General features: G+C 36.2%; 1 long non-coding RNA gene across 3 annotated transcripts in view; it reads left to right on the forward strand.

Moving 5' to 3' along the window:
• The first annotated feature begins 5,784 nt into the window (after window positions 1-5,784).
• The window catches only part of LOC143676214 (uncharacterized), a 157,856-nt gene continuing 136,830 nt past the window's right edge, over window positions 5,785-26,810 (forward strand). For all 3 annotated transcript variants that reach the window (XR_013171915.1, XR_013171917.1, XR_013171916.1), the window contains exon 1: window positions 5,785-5,922. This is a non-coding gene — a long non-coding RNA (uncharacterized LOC143676214). The remainder of the gene's footprint in view (window positions 5,923-26,810) is intronic.

A 26,810-nucleotide genomic window follows, 5' to 3' on the forward strand; every position in this document is an offset into this window, starting at 1 on the left:
ACCACATGCTTTCCTTCTATTAATCAGATTGTCAAGAAAATTGCAGGATAATTTTGATAAAATGAGCATGGTCTGAGAATTATTTGGCTTTTTAACTAGCCACTGTGAAAATTAATATTTGTGTGGCACAAGAGCAAGCATATCTGAGACCCAGTGGACTTCTTTTCTATCGAGAACATTGCTTCTTTTCATTTCAAAATAGAGTTTTCTATTCTCCCAGGGATTCTGGCTTTGGAAACATGAGTATTCCCAGTGGCTGCCATTAAAGCCAAACCCACACCCATGATGCCATGATGTAGCAATGTTTGTTGTGTGCCTTATATTTAATAATCAGGTTTTAAAAACAGTAAAGCATGACAAGCAGGGCTGTTGGTGGAAATTATGACACATTCTAATTAGTTGAGATTTCTGAATCCATAACTCCTGTGCTGTTGCAGCACTTGAGGCCTGTGATACCCACCCACAGACTTGCAGCCCTTCCTGCCTCATCAACAGGTGTGTGAACCCTCCTGCCACATATCTAATATTCTACATACTCTGTTGTGTATACGAATGGTGGGTGGGCATGAAAGACAGATGAGCTTTTCTTGAACAGTCATGTTCAAGAGTTATGTATGCAAGTTAATGTATGATGACTTTTTAATGCATAGAATCATATCATCTTATTTTGTTAAGAAAGAAAATCCCATGGTAGACGTGCCTGATATTCCTATACCTGAGTGATTAAAAGTTACAGGAGGAAGTCGGGCACAAGGCACAAGCAGAATCACTGTCCACTTGTAGGTCTGTCCTGCACAAGTCATTTAACCTCTCTGAGTCTCACCTTCCTCATTAGAAATTTGAGTAATGATAACTTTTAAGGCTTTCTGGCCATCACTGAGATAACTAAACAGCATCTGGGCCATGGAATGCCATCAATAAACAATAGTATTTTTTAACACTTTTATATCCTTTAGTATTCCCTTTTATATGTCCTCTCACAGATGAACTGCACTGAAATATGATTAGCAGCATGCCACCTTCAGGCATCTGTTAGCAAAGTCTTTTCAGGCCAACCCATACCTGCTCATATTTGCCAACAAAGGTGATGGGGAGCGGATCTTGAAAGATCCCCCCAAAAGCTTTCATAAATGTATCTGTCCATGGTTATATCAAACAGATGAGAGAAAATCTATGCAGAGTCTGGGAAATTAATTCAGAAAGAGAGACAGAAACTGGGATAAAAAAATTCTAGATCTAGTTATGAAACGGCAATCAAAATGGAAGGTAAAATAAGCACTCGAAAAGCATGCTTCAGATCAGAATGATGAGGTGTCCCTAAAGCACCTGGACCCCAAAGCTCACTGCATGCCACGTGGAGAATGCCAAATGCGTCAGTCTTCTTTCCTCTTCACCAGAAATCAGAACCCGGCAGGCTTTGCGTACATCAACTCAATCCCATTTATATTCAAACTTTCCTATTTTAATGTATTGCTTACTATTTGGTTTCCTTGTGTAGCTCAAAACTCTATTCTTTTTTAAATATATGGATTTTATTCTCTTGCTTATCCCCTTTGACCAAGCCTGCACCACTACTAATCACTTCTTGTATATCCTGCTCAGATATTCCTCTATTTCTTAGCGTTTTCCCCTGACCCTAGGCTGCTCATCCAATTCTTAAATTTTTCCTCTTCTCCAGAGATCCTGAGCTTCATGGAAATCATATCTAATTTTCCCACATGAAATGATTACCTATTAGTGCTCTGATTACCACAAATACCTTTCTCAGCCTGTTACCTGATCTAGCTGGTTGTGATCTGGCAATGGCAGGGTGAATTTACCTTGTGGGGTAATAGTACAGAGGAAGCAACCACCAGCCAGCAGTGACCATGTGAACATGTCCATCTGGATACAGACTTGGAATTTTCTAGCCATCAAAGAATCATGACAGCTACGTCAGCTTATACCGAATAATCAAAAACAAATTTCACTTGCACTGAGCTCTTTTTAGAGCTACAGCAAGCAATGCCTTCTCCAGCATTTATATTATGATTTTGAATATCCCAACACTGCTTGGAAAATTAAGCCATAAATCTTTTCTAAATTCATGTTTTCCAAAATGCTAAATGCAATATGGTGTCCTGGATTGAAACCTGAAAGAGATGAAAGGAGATCAGTGGGATAACTAACATAACTCAAACAAAGCCTGGATTTTATTGGATAAGAATGTACCAATGCTGATTTCTTAGTTTGATAAAATGTATTGTGGAAATGTAAGATGTTAGCATCAGAGAAAACTGGAGGAGGTATATCCAGGAACTCTCTGTACTGTCTTTAATTTTGTCTAGATCTAAAATTATTCCAAAAAATTGTTTGTTAACAAAATTAATTATGGCTTGTAATTACTGCCAAATGGAGAAAGCTCACTGAAGCATCCCTTTCTAACTGATTACAAAAAAAAAATACTGGACAAAATAAAAAATGCAACTATCTCAGGCCTCTAAGAGTCAATAATAGCAGCCTGATTGTGGAGGAAACCCACAACCTGTGGAATGACCAATAGGACGTTGGTAAGTTTCTGGTCTCCTTCCTTATACCTCCTATCTGGGACCTGAGGGCTGGCTAGATCAGAGAAGTATATGATGGGTACAGCTATGGCACATATTTTGAAGACACTCTCCAGAAAAACCAGTATCACACACTCTGAGAACGGAACTATAATTTAAAACACAATATAAGCGTTATAAACTACTGGGAAAGTCCATAGTAAATGAGAGCAGACCAAACAGCAAAGCAAAATCTTCAAAACTGAACCCTGGAACCACAGTCCACAAAATAAGAAAGCTGTAGAAGACTGAACTTAAGTGGGATGTTTGCCTGCTAAAACAGTACAAAATAAACCCAAATCAATATTCTCAGGATTTTAACTGGAATCAGAATCTCACAAAATAATAATCAAAATTCCCAGTACACAATCCAAAATTCCTTTACATGCAAAAGTTAGGGAAATCTCATAATCTCACAAGGGCAATGACAACCAACAAATATCAAACCTGGGGTACTTTAGATGTTTGAATTATAAGACAAAGTCTTTAAAACATGCAATATAAATCATGATTATTAAGGAAATAAACAGAAAGATATGACTTTTCAATGAAAAAACATACATTATTTTTAACAGAAATTTAATAACAAAAATACAATATCTGAAATGATAAAGTACTTGATGGGCTTATTAGTATAACAGAGATATAAGATGATATTGATGCCAATGATATTGAAGATGGGCCAAGAGAAATCATCCAATTTGAGGAACACAGATTTACATAAACACACAAAGATTGGTAAAAACACGAACAGAACCTTAGGGAACTGTAGTACAGACCAGAAGTTCTTACATTTTTCATCTAGGAATCCATGAGGACTAGGAGAAAGAGATTGATGCAGAAAAATATTTCAAGAAATAATGGCTGCGCTAAGTTAAAGCGTGATTTATAGTTTATGATATAATTACTAAAATGTGCTCTTAGATTGTAACAAATGTACCATACCAATGGAAGGTATTGATGACAGGTTGAGATATGGGAATTCTATATTTTATGTATGATTGTAAACCTATAACTTCTCTAATTAAAAAAAATACTGTAAAAAATGGCTGAAAACTTCCTAAATTTGATGAAAGTCATAAATTTAGATATTTGAGAAGCTCAGCAAACCCACACCTGGAATGAACTCAAAGCAAAGCACAGCCAAACACATCATACTTGGACTGTTGTAAACCAAAGTTAAAGAAAAAAGTCTTGACAGCAACCAGGTAAAAAAAGTTATTTTAGAAATGGGAAAATAATTTGAGTGACTGTGAATTTCCCCTCAGAAACCATGGAAACCAGATGTGAAAACATATAATTTAAAGATTTAATGCGGTGAAGGAAAAACCTCCAAGGATGTGACAATTTAACTTTTCTTCTTCTGTTAAAGAATATATAGCTGAAATGTAAAAATCTAATCTAGTAGTCTTGGGTTTTTAACTGATGAAATTCAGTTCACATTTATTTTGATTAGTGACATGTAATGTTCACTTCTACTATCTTATTTTATTCTTAGCATGCATATTTGACATAAGATCCTATAGTTAATTAATATCTCTGCTACCCTGTCTTACACAGTAGTTTGACTACTTGATTCTATTTTTTTCTTTCCACTTTGCATTAAATTAAGAGTTAGTTCTAAATTTCTTTTGTAACCCCCAACTTAATCATTATGTTTTACTGTTAATAATTATTATTATGTATTCACATTTTTATCTGTTCCTTTGCTTCTTATATTGCATTTCTTCTGTTTGTCCAATTTTCTTGCAATGGAAATGCACTCTTTGGTAGGAGGTGGGTTGCTAGGAAGTCTGTGTTTGTGACCTGTCTCAGTCTTTATTGGTTTCAAAATGTGCTTTTAAATAGGATTGCATATGAGGTTTATAGTTGTTTTCTCTTATCCTTTGGAAGATATTATTCCACTGACACCTGGCTTCTATTGCTACTTTTGAAATCACTACTTAAGATTAACTGCCATGCTTCTGAAGAAAACCAAACTCCAGTAATTGCTAATAAGTACTCAATGCCAAGATCTCTTCTAAGCACATGACAAGTATTAACTCTCATAATTGTCATAGCAACTCAGTGAGAGAGAGAGAAAAAGTAAAAGAGATGGAGATAATTCTATTTGCTTCCCTTACCGTTTCTTTTTAATATTTTCTAGTGTCTTTATTTCCCCGACATTTTCCATTTTTTCATGTCTCCAGTTATTTTAAACATACCATTTCTCTTCTTTATTACATAGCTCCATTATATATGAATTTCATGGGGATCAAATTTTGCTGTTTGTTGTGTCTGCGGGCACACACACACACACACACAACTCTCTGATCATTGTCATTAGGGTTTATCCATTGTCAATTGGATTTAGGATTTGTTTTGTGCTTGCTTCTTCCAGGGGTATCACTGGATGGGACCAATCTGTTGTTAATTTATTAGCTTGGAGCATTCCTGAAGCCTGGGTGTAGTTGACATTTGAATTCCAATCCACATGAAGCACATATACTCTCTGGAAAAAAAAAAAAACTTTATTCCATTTTGAGAGCAGATTGAAAATAAACTTCCTTTCTGTGTGGTTGTGTACCTGGGTAGATTTTTTTTCTCATTCACTCTTCTTATTTACAGTGTTTACCAAGCGACAGCCTTGTGTGATGCTTTCAGTTTCAATTCTCTGCCTAGCACAGGTTTTGGACTTCATTATCTGTCCCTATGTGGTGATGAAAGTCCAAATTCCCAGACTTCTAAAACTGACAACGTCTCACTCCACTCCACTCTCCTCCTAGTAATCTCTAAGACAACTGAGGCACTTGCGGATCTGGTTTTCAGTTTCTTCTTCCATTTTGCATCCTTTATACCTTATTTCTTCATTGTTTGATTTCTCTCCTTCATAATCTTTTCATGTCCATATTTTAAATAATTTGCTATTTTTTCCTCAAATTTTATAGCTTTCAGTAGCAGTACAAATTGTAGATTATAGATTCCATAATAGTGACAGGAAATTGTAAACAATTAGAAGCAAGAATAAATTTAAAATAAAAATGAAATAAAATCCATATCAAATAATCAAGCTACCTCCTACTCCTGCCTCTCCACCTCCACATCACCAATTTGGATCTTAAGTGATTTGAATAAAACAAATGAAGATTTTTTCCTGCTTCCCTGTGTACACAGTTTGGCCTTTTCACTGCCAGTTCTTATACTGTGGCCAAGTTGTTGATGCTAACCACTCCCTGCTGTGCCGCAAGGGCCATTTGTCCTCGTCCTCATTCCATTTCATCATCTTGGGTTCCGGGATATAGCCTTCCATCTGCAAATTGAATGCTGCTTATTCACCTACAATTTCAGCTTTATATTGGTAAGTAGAACTCTCCAATGTGTCTGGAGGAGCTACAAACAACATAGCCACCTAATTTTTTAATATGGATGGTAGAAATGGATGTTGGAATGTCCAGCGGGTTTATTTAAACAAGTGAATCTAAGAATTTACAACGTCTTCTGAATAACTTCTGAAGGGAGATTTTGGTTGCTTTTTAAGATTGTGATAACACACTAGTAATTGGATACCTGTTTTAACTTTATATCTGACATTCTGACAAACCTAACATGATCTCTCTATTATCCATTTTATAGCCATAAAGTGGTTAACTAGGAAAGGGCATCAGATCATCTCACTCCTTAGATTTCGGTTGTTTTTTTAAGATTGTAATAGTCCACTAGCAATTGGATACTTTTAAAACTTTATTTCTGACATACTGGCAAACCTAAAATAATCTCTACATCACCCATCTTATAGCCATTAAGTGTTTAACAGGGAAAGATCCTTAGATCATCACCTGGTAGGCTTTCTGAACATATAATCTCCTGAGGTCTCCGTAGGCATCTTCAGTTCAGCTCTCCCAGCACAGGGCTTGTAAGTCTGAGTTTTTAAAAGTTCCCTCTGTGGAACTGTAAATCATGACTAAATATTTGGTGATATTAAGGGATTATTGTTGATTTTTAGCTGTGATAATGGTATTGTTGTTTAACTTTAAGAGGCTTGTTTTCTGTAGATACATACTGCAATGTACACTGAAAAACAGTATAATGCTTGGGATTTGCTTCAAAATATTCTGGGAAGTGCTTGTAAATATAGATGAAATAAATTTGTGTATGCTGAAACTGAGTAAAAGATGAATCAAATTTATTAAATTGTTTCTCTTCCCATCACTTCTGTCTCTCTCTTTCTCTCTCTCTCTCACACACACACACACATGCACATACAGTTTTCAATTTTCAGACAAGATCTGGGGGATATAAAAGATATCTTTAGCAGTGGCTGCCCTTGGTGAGAAGAATCAGTGTCTTATGGAGGAGAGAGACTTTGTTTTTGAGGATACATCTTTTTCTCTTTCCTTAAAAAGTGTTTGCTAAGTGATTCTGACATATGGTAAGGTTTGGAAACTATTAGTACAGTGTAGTTTACCAATTCAGAAAAAGCAAAACAGACCTCTTTAAGATCCATCAGTAAGTTAGTGGCAAAGTTGGAATTTGAATTCAGATCCACTAATAGCTAACTCTGAATCCAGAGTTCTCTTATATCATACCCAGCTGCCTTTTAGATGTTAATGCAAGCTCTTCCTAGACCTCAGAAATGCAGGAAACAGCTCATTAACAATTACTAGAAAACACTGCATTATAAGAAAGCATTTTGAAGGTCCCAAACTGAAGCATATCTGCTTCATGCAAAGCTGTAACTAAAGATTGACTTTGATTTAAATTACTTTTGGAAGAAGAAATGTGATTGTGAGCTGGGAAACTAAATCATCTTATCAAGATGAGCCTACATAATGACTTCTACTGATTGTGATCCATAGCTGATGAGGTAATATATTTATTTAACTTAGGCCTCCAGGGTAGAATGAATCTTTTTGTAATTTTTCCAATAAAAGCAATAATACTGATATATGTGCTCATACGAAATATAGATGAGCAGGTCATGTTTTATAAAATCACAGACTGAACAAAAATGGGATATTTAAAAACGCTCATAAATCTTAAATTTTCTATAAATATCTCCATCTCTCACTGCTCCCCAGACATCACAGCTGTGGTATAAATGTTTAAAAATCAGCTCTCCAGAGTAAAAGAGAACACAAACATAAAAAGTAATTCTGATTTGTGGGGTTTGCCAAACTCTAAAACTCCAATTCTGGTTGATTTCTAACTACAGATGGTTACCATCTAGCTCACAAAATTCCTGAAAATTCAACAATTGGGTTTTACAAGCAGAATGTGACTGCATTGTTGCCCAATGGAGGCATATGCATGCGAAAAATCAACCCAAACTTCGCACTAGGTTTCCAGAGACAAACAGTGAGAACCTAAGGGTTTAAACATTTACACCTCCACTGGCTGGCTTAGGCTTTACCTCCTATTAATACTGCTTTCTTCTCCCATATCTGTCAAATGCTGAAAATCCTCCAAGGTTTAGTTTAAATCTTTCTTCTGGCACAAAACCATTCCCTCCTCCTTCAGCCTAAATCGTGCTCCTCTTTACTATAGAATCAACCACCACTGACTAAGAGCTTATCCCAGTTATATTTAGTGATCTCCAAATAACAGACAGGACCCAGATGCTCCCACAGAGGCCCTCCTGCCACCAAAGTCCCTGGTCTTACCATCTCAATTCCTACATTTATATGTCGCTTTGGAAAGATGATCTTATTCCATATGCGTTAGTCCTACCCTACAAATATCCTTAATATTTTCACATATATTCTAGAAAAATGGGATAGAATGAAACTAACCTGAACAACTTTACTTCCATTACATCATTTAATCCTTCTATTAAGCCTAGGTACAGATGAAGAAACCTAGGCTCAGATGTGTACAGTGACTTCTCCATGATAACATACGTACTGCATAACCAAGCAGAGATTAAAACCCCGATCTGAAACAGTTCGTGTACTCTGCACTATCTGCATATTCTTTATAGTCTGTAATAATATGACTTCACAAGATAGGCTTTCTATACCCATCTTCATTCATTTTTTATTGAAGGAAAATAATCCATGAGTACATTGATTAAAGGTATATGGTACATCTCATCAACTTTTTGGTAATTAATTGAAATTTGACCATTTTTGTGCCTTTGTATTATGCAGTCTTAGCATATATTTCTCCCTACTTAAAAATGGAGAATTATTTTCTTATGCCATTTGACTTCCTTTATGAGAGCATGAAAATAAATTGGAGTCAATTTTGCTGGCCTAAAAGGAAATGGGGGAAAGGGAGCTTTTCCATGTGTATTAAACAGTTACTTAAGAATATAGATAAATGGTTTGTATAAAATGTATATATTCATTTTAGTAAAAAAAGTTTTCAGTTGGGCTGAGTGAGAAAAATTATTTTATAAGTGAGGCACAGCTGAGTGGCCATTTTAAGTGAATTACATAAAAGCAAAATTCCCTCTGCAGATGTAAGCTATGCCATGTATGGCAGCCCTGCTGCTGGCACAAGAGACTCCTTGTCAGGCTCTCACTTAGGAGAAAACACACTATATCGCTTTGCTGAAAATTCGCAAGGTATCCTCAAAATATCCCTTCTTATAAATAATCACTGTTCTTTATTCTTCTCTAAATATGTAGAGTACTGGGCAAAAAGTGTACATAAGTAAGGGGTGGTGGGAAAACCTTGAAATAAGGTCTTCACTTTGAGCTGAACTTACCAAAGTTTATTCCCGGAGCTGTGGATCCACCACATTCCAGCACATGAGAAGTCAGTCAATATGACCAAATAAGGTAGTTTTCTATTCCTGCAAGATAAACCCGACTTTCTCAGGTTTGCATTGGGAAAAGTGCTTAAACAGCAAAATGACAGCATCAGGATCAATTGGTGACACTTCAGGAGAACTGAAACTCCAGAACTGATCTAGATACTGATCTCCATAGCTTAACTCTGTCTGTTGGCTGGGTAAATATTTGGTTCACGTTAGGTTAACACATTGTCCTGAAAGGGTCAATGGAGTTAAACCATTCTGAAAAGGTAAATCATGGCTGCCATTTTTCATATGAAATATCCCAAGGTGTTGCCTTATGGGAATGTTTTAAAAGAGTAATTCACCTATAATAATTAACGAATATCACAAAATGTGAGTCACAATGATTTGAAACATTAGGAGTTCTGAAAAGAAGTTTTTAGAAGTAGCAGGATAGTTTAGTTTTGAGGCTTTTTGATGAGATTAAGAATTAAACTGAAGGCGGGGAAAGTGTAACAAATAAGGTATCAGTGACAGAGAGAGTTCAAATAGAGTCGATAGGCTACACTGGAGGTCACTTTCACGCATGCTTCAGTTAGATGTTGCTCCCTGTCATAATTGGCCCAATCAAAACCATTCCTGCCAATCCTAAAGAATATCTAGAGCACTATATAAGATTTTACAAAGGTTCCATGTACTAGGGTAACTTTCTAGAAACCTACGACCTCCAGATGTGTCCTTGGACCAGATAAGTCCTGAAATGCAAAGGGGCCAGAGTCTCCAGAACATCAGCTAGTTCTATCCTCCATCCCATGTTATTGACAGCCCCTTCCAACATGAAAAAGTTAGAATGGGCATAGCACAAATACCCCTAAAGAGTGGGAGAAAGATCAGAGGTTTTGTTAAACCCAAAGGTTTAACAAATGAGTATAAATGCTGAATTGTTATATGGATATTTATTTTAGTCTCCAGTGTCATTGAGCAGCTAGAACTAAAAACCTAAAATTGTGGAATTGTAACCCATACCAAATCTGTTCTACAACTAATTGCTGAGATATAATTTGAAATTTACTGTTTTTTTTTGTATATATGTTATTTTTCACAACAAAGGAAAACGAGAAGGAGGAATATAACAGAAGAGATAGGATTTACTAAATGAGTATGACTGCTAAATCATTACGTAGATATTTATTTTGATCTCTAGTGCCTCAGAGCAGCGAGAAGGAAAAAATGAAAAATAATGAAACTGTAACCTATACCAAACTTTAGAATCTATTGTATAACTACTTGTTAAAATGTACTTAAAATTTATTGGTTTTTTGTATGTGTTATAATCCACAATTAAAAAAATAAATAGATAAAAGAATTAAGCTGGTCATTTAAGATGGAAGAAAAGCAAAAGCTCAAATTTCCATGTACCTCCCCCTAAGACACTAGTAAATTTCTCCTAAGACTCACAAATGATACTTTGTAATTAATGCTCCTTCAAAGGTGGGGACATGAAGAGGAGGGAAGAAGATCTCGTTTTACTGTCCTGTTACAGAGGGACCAGGATTCTCTCCAATGGAATTGGGATCTTACCACATTCATTTTCTCCTCTCTGTGATGACTACTACATCTTCAGCTCCTCTATCTGTTTAAAGGGAAGTGTGAATATATTTGCCCCTAAGGAAAATTCTTTTACCTCACAATTCCGTCTGCACTGTGCTTCTGTTTTTGCATTATACCCCGTTCAGATTTGTTCCCTCACTCCACAGCTACTTTATTTACTGAAGAATGACGTCTTTTTATGTTCTATCATGTAAGGTTTCTTTTTTTTAATGTGATTTGGATAATGTTAAAAATTTATTAGAATTTGTTTTATGAGCTGGAATATGGGCACCTTGGTAAATGTTTTGTATATTTTTTTTTTAAAAAAAGCAAAAACGGTATTCTGCTGCTGTAGGGTAGAGTTTTATAAATGTCTGTTAGGTCAAGTTAGTTGATGCTATTATTCTGGTCTATATTTTTATTGATTTTCTTTCTATCTGTTCTATGAACAATTGAGAGTGGGCCATGGACCTTCCTAACTATAATTAAAGGTTTTTCTATTTGGCAGTTCTATCAGTTTCTGCTCCAAGTATTTTTAAGTTCTGTTATTAGGTGCATGTATTTAGGATTTTTATGTCCCCTTGATGAAGTGACTTTTATCATTAAGAAATAACCATTGTTATCATTGGGATAAAAAATCTCCTTTGATATTAGAGCAGTCATTCAGACTTCTTTTTGGATGATGCTACCATAATTTTTCTTTGTTCATTAATTAAAGCTTTCAACCTCCTTGTGCCCTCATGTATTAATTCATTTAAAGTAAGTTACTTGTATGCAGCATGAAATTGGGTCTGGCTTTTTGTCCAATTTGAAGCACTCTGATTTTTAAATGGAACGTTTAGACCATTCCCTTTTAATATGTTATTGATATAGTTGAGAACTTAAATCTACCATCCGTCTACTTATTTTCTATCAGTAACTATGTATTATTCCACTTTCCTTCTTTGTTTGTCCTTTATTAACTAATCAATTTCATTTAATTTTTTCATTAGATTTTTGGTGGTTTAGAGCTATGTATCCCAGAAAAATATGTTCTTAAACTTAATCCACTCTTGTGGGTGTGCACACTTGTAAGTATGAAGCTTAATGAAGTTAGACATCAGAGAAACATAATGATCAGTGGCAGAATTGTCACCTGCCATGCCAGAGATCTGGGATCAATTCCTGGAGTTTGCCTATGCCAAAAAAAAAAAAAAAAAAAAAAAACCATACAATGAGATAACACTTCTTACCCACTAGGTAAAATGGTGTAGCTACTGTGGAAATGGCTTGGAAATTACTCAGAAAAAGAAATACAGAATTACCTTATGACTCAGCAATTCCACTCTTAGGTATATACTTAAAATAATTGAAATCAAGGACACAGACAGATATTTGTATGCAAATTTTCATTGCAGCATTATTCAATATAGTCAAAAGGTAGGGGGAAAAACAAGTGTCCATGAACAAATGAATGGATAAGCAAAAAGGCTATATATATATATATATATACGCACACACACAGTGGAACATTATTCAGCCAGAAAGACAAATAGAGTGCTGGTATATACTACAACTTCGATGACCCTTGAAGTTTGAGTGAAATAAAATGACATAAAGCTACAAATTGTGTATTATTCATTTTATATGAAAAAATCAGAATAAGTAAATCCATAGAGACTGAAAGCAGAATAGTATTTACTGTGGCAGGGAGTTATATAGAGGGGAGGGGAAAGGGGAGTTATAGCTTAATGGATATGGATTTCAGTTTGGAATGGTGAAAAAAATTTATAAATATTGGTGAAAACTGCAAAATATTGTCAATGTATTTAATGTTACAGAATTGTCAACTTAAAGTGATAAATTTATTTTAAGCAGTTTTATTAAGACATATTCATATGCCATAAATCCATCCAAAGTGTATAATCAATGGTTTTTATCACCTCAATCAATTTTAGTCCGGTTTCATTACTCCAAAAAGAAAAACCCCAAAATCTTCAACAGTCACCTCTCAATCTGTCTATCCTTCCCCACCCCTACATAACAACTAATCAATTTCTGTCTCTTGAAATTTATTTTTATTTACATTTCATGCAAGTGGAATCAATATGCAGTTTTTGGGTCTGAATTATTTCACTTAGCATGATGTCTTTTAAATTGTTGTTTTAATTAGAGTATTTGTAGGTTTATACAAAAGTCATGTAAAAAATTCAATGTTCTCGTATTTCTGCCTATTATTGACACTTTGCATTAATGTTACTTTTGTTACAATTGATGAAAGAACATTAAAATATTCCTTTAACTATTGTCCATAATTAACAGTACCCTATTTTAACACCTTGTGTTATTGTTGTGCATTTGTTATAATTCATGAAAGAACATTATTATATTTGTACTATTAACCAAAGTCCGTCATCAACAACACAGTTCCCTGTATTATACAGTCCCATGTTTACCTTCTATTTTTTCCTTCTAGTAAAACACATAACCCAAACATCTCTTCAAACACATTCACAAATGTAATTCAGTACTGTTAATCACACTCACAATAATGTGCTACCGTCACTATTATCTATTTCTGAACATTCAAAATCAACCTAAATATAAATTCTGCATAAATTAAGCAACAGCTTCCTATTCTCTACCCTCATTCTATCCCCTAGTAACCTATATTCTAGGTTCTAATTCTATGAGTTTGCTTGCTATAATTAATTTGTATCAGTGAGATCATGCACTACTGGTCCTTTTGTACCCAGCTTATTTCACTGAACATAATGTCCTCAAGATTCATCCATGTTGTTTCATGCATCAGGACTTAATTATTTCTTACAGCTGAATACAATTATGTATATATATGTAACACATTTTGTTTATCTACTCATCAGCTGATGTACACTTTGGTTGCTTCCATCTTTCGGCAAGCATTTATAATGCCGCTATAAACATCATGGTGCAAAAGTCTGTTTGAGTCCCTGCTTTCAGTTATATAACTAGTAGTGAGATTGCCATATCAAATGACAATTCTATACTCAGCTTCCTGAGGAACTGCTAAACTGTCCTCCACAGCAGCTGGACCATCACAGACATGCAATGAATGTGTTCCTAATTCTACACATCCTCTCCAACACTTGTAGTTTTCTGTTTTTTCAATAGTGACCATTCTAGTAGGTGTGAAATGATACCTCATCATGGGCTTGATTTTCATCTCCCTAATAGCTAGTGAGGCTGAGCATATTTTCATGTGCCATTTGCATTTCCTTTTTTGGAAAAGATATCTATTTGAAGTCTTTTGCCATTTTAAAATTGGGTTGCTTGTTTTTTATTGTTGAGTTGCATTATTTCTTTATATATTCTGAATATTAATCCTTTATTGGATATGTGGTTTTGAAAATATTTTCCCCCATTTAGTAAGTTTCCTTTCCAGTTCCTTGACAAAGTTCTTTGAAATGCATTTTTTTTTTAATTTTGAGGAAGTCTCATTCATCTACTTTTTTTCTTTTGTTGCTTGTGTTTTGGGTATAAAGTCTAAGAAATCATTGCCTACCAAAAGATCATAAAGATGGTTCCCTATATTTTATTCTGGTAGTTTATGATCCTGTCCCTTATATTTAGGTCTTTAATCCACTTTTGAGTTAAATTTTGTATATGTTGTGAGATAGGGGCCCTCTTTCATTCTTTTGCACACTGTTATCCAGTTCTCAAAGCATCATTTGTTGAAAAGACTATTCTCCCCCAGATGAGTGGAATTGGAGGTCTTGCAAAATATCAGTTGGCCATAGATGCAATGATATATTTCTGGACTCTCAATTTGATTCTGTTGGCCAGTATATCTGTCTTTATGCAATTACCATGCTGTTTGAGCATGGTAGCTTTGTAATATGCTTTAAGATCAGGAACTGTGAGTCCTCCACCATCATTCTTTTTTACAAAGTTTTTTTTTTCTATTTGGGGTCCCTTACCCTTCTAAATAAATTTGAAAATTGGCTTTTCCATTTCTGAAAAGTAGACTGTTGGAATTTTGATTGGCATTCAATTTGGGTAAATTGGTAAATCAATTTGGATAGAATTGAATCCTTAACAATATTTAATCTTTCAACCAATGAACAAGGGATGTTATTCTACTTGTTTAAGTTTTCTTTGATTGTTTTCAGCAGTGTTTTGCAGTTTTCTATGTATAATTCCTTTATATCCTTGTTTAGATTTATTCCCAGATATTTGATTTTTTCAGTCACTATTATAAATTGGATTTTTTCTTGACTTCCTCTCTATAGAGTTCATTACTACTGGATATAAACAATTTTTAGTTTTGCATATCGATCTTGTATTCACTTTGCTGGAACTCTTTTATTATCTCAGGTAGCTTTATCACACTTTTGGGGGAACTTTCTGTATTTAGTATCATGTCAATTGCAAGGAGTACAAGTTTTTACTTCTTCCTTTCCAGTTTGGATGCTTTTTATTTAGCTTTCTCACCTAACTGTTCTAGCAGGAGCGTCTACAACAATGTTGAATAGCAGTAATGACAGTGGGCATCATTGTCTTGTTCCAGATCTTAGAGAGAAAGCTTCCAGTCTTTCACAATTCAGTATAATGTTAGCTGTGAGGGTTTTTATATATGCCCTTTATGATGTTGAGGAAATTTACTTCTATTTATTAACTTCTAGGTAGTTTTATCAAGAAAGGAGACTTGAGTGAGGACAAGGAGGTGGCTTAATGAGGTGTGGAATTTAGTTCGTCCTCCAGAGAAGCTAATAAATGGCCAGGAACAGTACAGAACAGCTGCTGGGGCCACATCAGTGACCAGACATACAGTATACACCGATCTGGACAAGCTAGACCAGCTGTGATCCCACCCAGAACCATGAGTCCCCTAAGCTGCAGAGGCTGGCACCCTTCTCCCATGGGCTGGTTCCCAGAGGGGAAAGGAAAGAAACAAGGGGCTGAGCTCAACCAAGCTCCAATTGTGGAATTAATTAACAAATTCTGACTAATAAAAATAAACCTCCAGCTCAGCTAAACCTCACATGAAAGCTAAAGTTATTGGTTTTTGCCCCAGTGCAAAGAGGGCAAGGCTGACACAGGATTTTAAAAAAAGAGGATTTCGGGATAAGGAGGGGGCACATAGGACCTGGAGCAATGTACCAACTTAAGTTCTAGATTAACAAACCTAAGGAACAGGGGTACTGCTCTGAAAAGGATTTTTTTTTCCTTTGTTTCTATGGTTTAACTGCTCCTATGCTCCAACTGCCCCAGGCATGGGTGCAATTAAGCTTGTCTGAGAGACAAAGACTCTGGTCAGGTGAAAGGAGGCAATTCTCTGTGGGCTGTGCCTTCCCTAAGAGAGGGGTGGGGCCCAGTTTGTACCTCCCACAAGCCATTCAGACCCCAGGGTCTTTAAAACTGAAGCAATTAAAGCCGGCCTACAAGCTTTCCTCTGTCTCAACCAGGCCCCTGGCAGCAAGAGTTTGCTGAAGTTAAAGGTACCACATCACTTCATGCTGGTGGGACCTGCAGACAGACATGCACCACATACTGGATGGGATAGGAAAAACACAAAGTCTAGAGGCTTCATAGGAAAATCTGTCGACCTGCTGGGTCTCACCCTCAGGGAAAACTGATGCAGGTGACTCTTTCCTCCTGAGAGAGACCAATCTGGTCTGAGAAAATTTGACTGGGTACTATAATGCCTAAGTAGAGTCTCCTAAGGAAAAAAAAAGGAGGGGGGACATATACAGGCAGGGCAAGAGACAAGAAAGCAAGAAATGAAAAATTCTGATCCATTGAACAAAACATAAGCTAGAGGTCTAGAATAAGCTGAACTGAATGTCAAACAACAATTAGAGAACGAGGCACTCCTGCAGGAAAATCCTAGGTAAAAGAGTGAAAACAATCTCCAGAATAAATTATTTAAGGAAATTAAATGCCTAGATGCCAGCAAAAAAATAACAAATCATTCTAGGAAAATTGAGGATGTGGCCCAGTCAAAGGAACAAACCAACAATTCAGATGAGATACAGGAGTTGAAACAATTGATTCAGGATGTTCAAACAAACATGGAAAATATCATCAAAATCAAATCAACAAATTGAGGGAGAATATAAAGAAGGCAAGGGGCAAACAGAAAGAAGAAATAGAAAGTCTGAAAAAACAAATCATAGAACTAATGGGAATCAAAGGCACAGTAGAACAGATTAAAAAAATGGAAACTTAACAATGTTATATTTTCAGAGGCAGAAGATAGGATTAGTGGACTGGAGTATGGGATATCTGAAACCCAACAAGTTAAAAAACATATAGGGAAGAGAATGGTAAATATGAGCAGGGACTCAGGAAACTGAATGACAACATGAAGTGCATGAATACATGTGTTGTGGGTATCCCAGAAAGAGAAGAGAAAGGAAAAGGAGGAGAAAGACTAGTGGAAGAAATTATCACTGATAATTTCCCAACTCTTATGGAAGACTTAAAATTATGGATCCAAGAATTCCAGCATGCCCTAAACAGAATAGATCCAAATAGACTAACTCCAAGACACTTACTAATTAGAATGTCAGATATCGAAGAGAAAGAATTTTGAAAGCAGCAAGAGAAAAGCAATCCATTACATACAAGGGAAGCTCAATAAGACTATGCATAGATTTCTCAGCAGAAACCATGGAGATGAGAAGATAGTCATAGAATATAGTTAAAATCAATTAATATAGAACACAATATCAACAAATAAAAGCAGAAAGACCACATGATCATCTCAATTGATGCAGAAAAGGCATTTGACAAAATTCAACAACTGTTCTTGTTGAAAACATTTCAAAAGATAGGAATAGAAGGGAACTTCCTCCACATGATAAAGGGAATATATGAAAAATCCGCAGCCAACATCATCCTCAATGGGGAAAAACTGAAATCTTTCTCCCTAAGATCAGGAATAAAGGAAAGATGTCCTCTGTCACCATTGTTATTCAACATTGTGTTGGCAGTTCTAGCCAGAGCAATTAGACAAGAAAAAGAAATACAAGGGATCAAAATTGGAAAGGAAGATGTAAAACACTCACTGTTTCCAGACGATATGATACTACATGTTGAAAATGAAAAATCCATAGCAAAGCTACTAGAGCTAATAAATGAGTACAGCAAAGTGGCAGGTTACAAGATCAACACTCAAAAACCTGTAGTGGGACTTTCGGAGAAGATGGCTGCTTAGTAAGATGCGCGGATCTTAATTCCTCCCCCAGAACAGCTACTAGGGGAGTAAAAACGATACAGAACAGCTCCTGGAGCCACAACAGAGATAAAAAAGACAGTGTACCCCATCCTGGAATGGCTGACTGGCTGAGAGAACCCGCTCCGGTGAGATCGCCGAGGGGCGCGGGCTTTCCCGAGCAGGGCAGCAAGCGGCCGGAGTCCCTCCCTTCCTCCTTCCCAGGCCAGCTGAGACAATTGGGCAGTCCCCTCAAGCCACGGTGGCTGGCGCCCCCACCATGCACGGCCCCCCAGACCAACTGAGAGAATTGGATCGGAAATCACCAGGCCATGGAGAATGGTGACCGGGGGGGGGGGGTCCCTTCCAAACATGTGACTCCCGGGTCTGGCTGGGAAAGGTGCATTCTCCTGGGCCGCAGCAGCTGGAGCCCTCCCGCCATGCTTGGCGCCCCAGGCCAACTAGGAAATTCGGACAGGCACTCTCACGGGCTGCGGCGGCCGACGACCCTCCCCACGTTCTGACCCCCAGGCTGGCTGGCACTCTTCCAAGCTGCTTCGGCTGGCGAATCTCCCCCACGGTGAGAGTTTTGCAAAGTTAAAGGACCCACAGCACCTTTTACTGGTGGGACCCGCAGACAAACGTGTGCCATGAGCACCACCTACTGGGCAGGATAAGAAAAACAGAACCCAGAGATTTCACAGAAAAATCTATCAACTTGTTGGGACCAACACCCAGGGAAATCTGACTAAATGCCCAGACGCCAGCAGAAGACAACGGATAACACTCAGAAAATTGAAAATATGGCCCAGTCAAAGGAACAAACCAATAGTTCAAATGAGATACAGGAGCTGAGACAACTAATGCTGAATATATGAACAGAAATGGAAAACCATTTCAAAAACCAAATCGATAAACTGAGGGAGGACATGAAGAAGACATGGGCTGAACAAAAAGAAGAAATAGAAAAACTGAAAAAACAAATCACAGAACTTATGGAAGTGAAGGATAAAGTAGAAAAGATGGAAAAAACAATGGATACCTACAATGATAGATTTAAAGAGACAGAAGATAGAATTAGTGATTTGGAGGATGGAACATCTGAATTCCAAAAAGAAACAGAAACTATCAGGAAAAGAATGGAAAAATTTGAACAGGGTATCAGGGAACTCAAGGATAATATGAACCGCAAAAATATATGTGTTGTGGGTGTCCCAGAAGAAGAAGAGAAGGGAAAAGGAGGAGAAAAACTAATGGAAGAAATTATCACTGAAAATTTCCCAACTTTTATGAAAGACCTAAAATTACATCCAAGAAGTGCAGCGCACCCCAAAGAGATTAGACCCAAATAGGCGTTCTCCAAGACACTTACTAGTTGGAATGTCAGAGGTCAAAGAGAAAGAGAGGATCTTGAAAGCAGCAAGAGAAAAACAATCCATCACATACAAGGGAAACCCAGTAAGACTATGTGTAGATTTCTCAGCAGAAACCATGGAAGCTAGAAGACAGTGGGATGATATATTTAAATTACTAAAAGAGAAAAACTGCCAACCAAGACTTCTATATCCAGCAAAATTGTCCTTCAAAAATGAGGGAGAAATTAAAACATTCTCAGACAAAAAGTCACTGAGAGAATTTGTGATCAAGAGACCAGCTCTGCAAGAAATACTAAAGGGAGCACTAGAGTCAGAACCGAAAAGACAGAAGAGAGAGGTATGGAGAAGAGTGTAGAAAGAAGGAAAGTCAGATATGATATATATAATACAAAAGGCAAAATGGTAGAGGAAAATATTATCCAAACAGTAATAACACTAAATGTTAATGGACTGAATTCCCCAATCAAAAGACATAGACTGGCAGAATGGATTAAAAAACAGAATCCTTCCATATGCTGTCTACAGGAAACACATCTTAGACCCAAAGATAAACATAGGTTGAAAGTGAAAGGTTGGGAAAAGATATTTCATGCAAATAACAACCAGAAAAGAGCAGGAGTGGCTATACTAATATCCAGCAAATTAGACTTCAAATGTAAAACAGTTAAAAGAGACAAAGAAGGACACTATCTACTAATAAAAGGAACAATTCAACAAGAAGATATAACAATCATAAATATTTATGTACCAAACCAGAATGCCCCAAATACGTGAGGAATACACTGCAAACACTGAAAAGGGAAATAGACACATATACCATAATAGTTGGAGACTTCAATTCACCACTGTCATCAATGGACAGAACATCTAGACAGAGGATCAATAAAGAAATAGAGAATCTGAATATTACAATAAATGAGCTAGACTTAACAGACATTTATAAGACATTACATCCCACAACAGCAGGATACACCTTTTTCTCAAGTGCTCATGGATCATTCTCAAAGATAGACCATATGCTGGGTCACAAAGCAAGTCTTAACAAATTTAAAAAGATTGAAATCATACACAACACTTTCTCGGATCATAAAGGAATGAAGTTGGAAATCAATAATATGTAGAGTGCCAGAAAATTCACAAATATGTGGAGGCTCAACAACACACTCTTGAACAACGAGTGGGTCAAAGAAGAAATTGCAAGAGAAATTAGCAAATACCTCGAGGTGAATGAAAATGAAAACACAACATGTCAAAACTTATGGGACGCAGCAAAGGCAGTGCTAAGAGGGAAATTTATTGCCCTAAATACCTATATCAGAAAAGAAGAAAAGGCAAAAATGCAGGAATTAACTGTCCACTTGGAAGAACTGGAGAAAGAACAGCAAACTAATCCCAAAGCAAGCAAAAGGAAAGAAATAACAAAGATCAGAGCAGAAATAAATGAAATTGAAAACATGAAAACAATAGAGAAAATCAATAAGACCAGAAGTTGGTTCTATGATAAAATCAATAAGATTGATGGGCCCTTAGCAAGAATGACAAAAAGAAGAAGAGAGAGGATGCAAATAAATAAGATCAGAAATGGAAGAGGAGACATAACTACTGACCTCACAGAACTAAAGGAGGTAATAACAGGATACTATGAACAACTTTACGCTAATAAATACAACAATTTAGATGAAATGGACAGGTTCCTGGAAAGACATGAACAACCAACTTTGACTCAAGAAGACATAGATGACCTCAACAAACCAATCACAAGTAAAGAAATTGAATTAGGTCATTCAAAAGCTTCCTAAGAAGAAAAGTCTAGGACCAGACGGCTTCAAATGTGAATTCTAACAAACATTCCAGAAAGAATTAGTACCAACTCTCCTCAAACTCTTCAAAAAATCAAAGTGGAGGGAAAACAACCTAATTCATTCTATGAAGCCAACATCACCCTCATACCAAAACCAGGCAAAAATATTGCAAAAAAGAAAACTACAGACCAATCTCTCTAATGAATATAGATGCAAAAATCCTCAATAAAATTCTAGCAAATCGTATCCAACAACACATTAAAAGAATTATACATCATGACCAAGTAGGATTCATTCCAGGTATGCAAGGATGGTTCAACATAAGAAAATCAATTAATGTAATACAACATATCAACAAATCAAAGCAGAAAAATCACATGATCATCTCAATTGATGCAGAGAAGGCATTTGACAAGATTCAACATCCTTTCCTGTTGAAAACACTTCAAAAGATAGGAATACAAGGGAACTTCCTTAAAATGATAGAGGGGATATATGAAAAACCCACAGCTAATATCATCCTCAATGGGGAAAAATTGAAAACTTTCCCCTAAGATCAGGAACAAGACAAGGATGTCCACTATCACCACTATTATTCAACATTGTGTTGGAGGTTCTAGCCAGAGCAATTAGACAAGAAAAAGAAATACAAGGCATCAAAATTGGAAAGGAAGAAGTAAAACTATCACTGTTTGCAGACGATGTGATACTATACGTTGAAAACCTGGAAAAATCCACAACAAAACTACTAGAGCTAATAAATGAGTACAGCAAAGTAGCAGGTTACAAGATCAACATTCAAAAATCTGTAGCATTTCTATGTACTAGTAATGAACAAGCGGAGGGGGAAATCAAGAAAAGAATCCCATTTACAATTGCAACTAAAAGAATAAAATACCTAGGAATAAATTTAACTAAAGAGACAAAAAACCTATATAAAGAAAACTACAAAAAACTGTTAAAAGAAATCACAGAAGACCTAAATAGATGGAAGGGCATACCATGTTCATGGATTGGAAGATGAAATATAGTTAAGATGTCAATCCTACCTAAATTGATTTACAGATTCAGTGCAATACCAATCAAAATCCCAACAACTTATTTTTCAGAAATAGAAAAACCAATAAGCAAATTTATCTGGAAGGGCAGGGTGCCCCGAATTGCTAAAACATCTTGAAGAAAAAAAATGGAGCTGGAGGTCTCGTGCTGCCTGACTTTAAGGCAAGCCACAGTGGTCAAAACAGCATGGTATTGGCATAAAGATAGATATATCGACCAACGGAATCGAATAGAGTGCTCAGATATAGACCTTCTCATCTATGGACATTTGATCTTTGATAAGGCAGTCAAGCCAACTCACCTGGGACAGAACAGTCTCTTCAATAAATGGTGCCTAGAGAACTGGATATCCATATCAAAAGAATGAAAGAAAACCCATATCTCACACCCTATACAAAAGTTAACTCAAAATGGATCAAAGATCTAAACATTAGGTCTAAGACCATAAAACAGTTAGAGGAAAATGTTGGGAGATATCTTATGAAACTTACAATTAGAGGTGGTTTTATGGACCTTAAACCTAAAGCAAGAGCACTGAAGAAGGAAATAAATAAATAAATGGGAGCTCCTCAAAATTAAACACTTTTGTGCATCAAAGAACTTCATCAAGAAAGTAGAAAGACAGCCTACACAATGGGAGATAATATTTGGAAATGACATATCAGATAAAGGTCTAATATCCAGAATTTATAAAGAGATTGTTCAACTCAACAACAACAAAAAGACAGTCAACCCAATTACAAAATGGGAAAAAGACTTGAACAGACACCTCTCAGAAGAGGAAATACAAATGGCCAAAAGGCACATGAAGAGATGTTCAATGTCCCTGGCCATTAGAGAAATGCAAATCAAAACCACAATGAGATATCATCTCACACCCACCAGAATGACCATTATCAACAAAACAGAAAATGACAAGTGCTGGAGAGGATGCGGAGAAAGAGGCACACTTATCCACTGTTGGTGGGAATGTCAAATGGTGCAATCACTGTGGAAGGCAGTTTGGCGGTTCCTCAAAAAGCTGAATATAGAATTGCCATACGACCCAGCAATACCATTGCTGGGTATCTACTCAAAGGACTTAAGGGCAAAGACACAAATGGACATTTCACACCAATGTTTATAGCAGCCTTATTTACAATTGCAAAGAGATGGAAACAGCCAAAATGTCCATCAACAGATGAGTGGCTAAACAAACTGTGGTATATACATACGATGGAATATTATGCAGCTTTAAGACAGAATAAACTTATGAAGCATGTAATAACATGGATGGACCTAGAGAACATTATGCTGAGTGAATCTAGCCAAAAACTAAAGGACAAATACTGTATGGTCCCACTGATGTGAACTGACATTCGAAAATAAACTTGGAATATGTCATTGGTAACAGAGTCCAGCAGGAGTTAGAAACAGTAAGATAATGGGTAATTGGAGCTGAAGGGATACAGACTGTGCAACAGGACTAGATACAAAAACTCAAAAATGGACAGCACAATAATACCTAATTATAAAGTAATCATGTTAAAACACTGAATGAAGCTGCATCTGAGCTATAGGTTTTTTTTTTTTTACTATTATTATTATTTTTATTTTTTCTCTATATTAACATTCTATATCTTTTTCTGTTGTGTTGCTAGTTCTTCTAAACCGATGTAAATGTACTAAGAAAAGATGATCATGCATCTATATGATGATGTTAAGAATTACTGATTGCATATGTAGAATGGTGTGATTTCTAAATGTTGGGTTAATTTCTTTTTTCTGTTAATTAAAATAAATAAATAAATAAATAAAAATAAATAAAAAAAACGTTTAGTGTTTCTATACATTAGTAATGAGCAATTGAAGGGGGAAATCAAGAAAAAAATCCATTTACAATTGCAATCAAAAGAATAAAATATTTAGGAATAAATTTACAAAAGGTCTATATAAAGACAACTACAAGAAACTGCTAAAAGAAATCACAGAAGACCTAAATAAATGGAAAGGTGTACCGTGTTCATGGATTGGGAGACTAAATATAGTTAAGATGTCAATTCTACTTAAATTGATTTATCGATTCAATGCAAAATCAATTAAAATCCCCAAAACTTAGAAATAGTAATAGCAAAACCAATAACCAAATTTATCTGGAAGGGCAGAGTGTCCCGAATAGCTAAAAAATATCCTGAAAAAGAAAAATGAAGTTGGAGGTCTCACACCACCCGACTTTAAGGTGTATTATGAAGTGATGGTGGTCAAACAGCATAGTTTGGCATAAGATAGATACACTGGCCCATGGAATCAAATAGAGGGTTCAGACATAGACCATCTCATCTATGAACAACTGATCTTTGATAAGGCAGTCAAACCAACTCACCTGGGACAGAAAACTCTCTTCAATAAATGGTGCTTGAAGAACTGTATATCCACATGCAAATGGATGAAAGAAGATACATATCTCACACCCTGTACAAAAATTAACTCAAAATGGATCGAAAACCAAAACATTAGATGTAATAAAACTTTTAGAAGAAAATGTAGGGAAATATCTTATACAATTTGTAATAGGAGATGATTTCCTAGCTCTCACACCCAAAGCATAAGCTTTGATGAAGGAAATAGACAAATGGGAATTCCTCAAAATTAAACACTTCTGTGCATCAAAGAGCATTATCAAGAAAGTAAAAAGACATCCTACACAATGGGAGACAATATTTGGAAGCAACATATCAGCTAAGGTTCTAGTATCCAGAATATATAAAGAGATTGTTCAACTTAACAGCAAAAAGACAAACAGCCCACTTACAAAATGGGCAAAAGACATGAATAGACACTTCTCAGAAGAGGAAATACAAATGGCTTAAAGCCACATGAAAGATGCTCAACTTCCCTGGCTATTAGGGAAATGCAAATCAAAATCACAATGAGGTGTCTTCTCACACCCACTAGGATAGCCATTATCAATAAAACGACAAGTGCTGGAGAGGGTATGGAAAAAGAGGCATACTTATCCACAGTTGGTGGGAATGTCAAATGGTACAACTGCTATGGAAGGCAGTTAGGTGGTTCCTCAGGAAGCTAAGTATAGAATTGCCATATGATCCAGCAATACCATTCCTAGGTATCTATTCAGAGGACATGAAGGCAAGGATACAAATGGACATTGACACACGAATGTTTACAGCAGCATTATTTACTATTGCCAACAGATGGAAACAGCCTAAATATCCATCAACAAAGGAGTGGCTAAACAAGCTGTGTTATATATATACAATGGAATATTACATATATTACAGAATAAAGTTATGAAGCATGTAACAATGTGGATAGGCCTTGAGAAAATTATTCTGAGTGAGATTAACCAGAAACAAAAGGACAAACACCCTATGGTTTCACTGATATTAATGAATGAACTTGGATAATTTCAGTTAAGAACAGAGGTCATCAGAAAATACAAATAGAGTAGATATTGGGTAATTGGAGCTGAAGGGATACAGATTGTGCAACAGGACTGATTGTAAAAATTCAGAAATGGATAGCACAATACTACCTAATTGTAGCACAATAATGTAAGTACACTGGATGAAGCTGATGTGAGAATGATAGGAGGTGGGCTGGGGGCACATATGACACCAGAAGGAAAGATAAACAATAAAGACTGGGATGGTATAATCTAGGAATGCCTAGAGTGTGCAATGATAATGACTGAATGCACAAATTTAAAAAATGTTTTGCAAAAAATTGAGGAAGAACAAAGGAATGTCAGTATTGCAGGGTGTTGACAATAGATGGTTATTCATATTTTAAAACTTCAACTTCTGCATGATACCAAGGCAAAAAGTGTTTATTTGGTACAAAATTTATATTTTGACTAGTGCATTTCCTAGTATAACCTATGTGGATAAGTTAATTGAACCCCTAAGTACATGGAACCCTGAATATGGCATGAGATTTTGTAGGTTTGTCCAGTGTGATGCCCCGATAAATCTCAGAGTGATTTGAACAGTAAATAAAGAAATATTTTCAAAGTCCCCTTGGGGAAAAGGAGAGAAAAAGGGAAAATTCAACTTCCCTGTTTGGAGAATTCCTAATATTCTCGCAAGCAGTGTGGTCAGCCAAATCAATAGGCTGAGTCCTCAATTGTGGGGTTTGTTCATATGAAACTTATCCCCACAAAAGATGGTCCAACCCTACTTAAAATTAGGCCTAAGAGTCACCCCAAGAGAACTTCTTTTGTTGTTCAGATGTAGCCTATCTCTCTCTCAACCAACATGGCAAACGAACTCACTGCCCTCCCCATCTGTATGTGGGACATGACTCCCAGGGGTATAAACCTCCCTGGCAGTGTGGGACAGAAATCCTAGAATAAGCTGGGACTCAGCATCAAGGGATTGAGGTAACTTTCTTGACCAAAAGGGGGCAGAGATAAATGAGACAAAATAAAGTGTTAGTGGCTGAGAGATTTCAAACAGAATTGAGAGGTTATCCTCAAGGTTATTCTTACACATTATATAGATA

The sequence above is a fragment of the Tamandua tetradactyla genome, chromosome 3, assembly GCF_023851605.1.
Source record: "Tamandua tetradactyla isolate mTamTet1 chromosome 3, mTamTet1.pri, whole genome shotgun sequence".
NCBI lineage: Eukaryota > Metazoa > Chordata > Mammalia > Pilosa > Myrmecophagidae > Tamandua > Tamandua tetradactyla.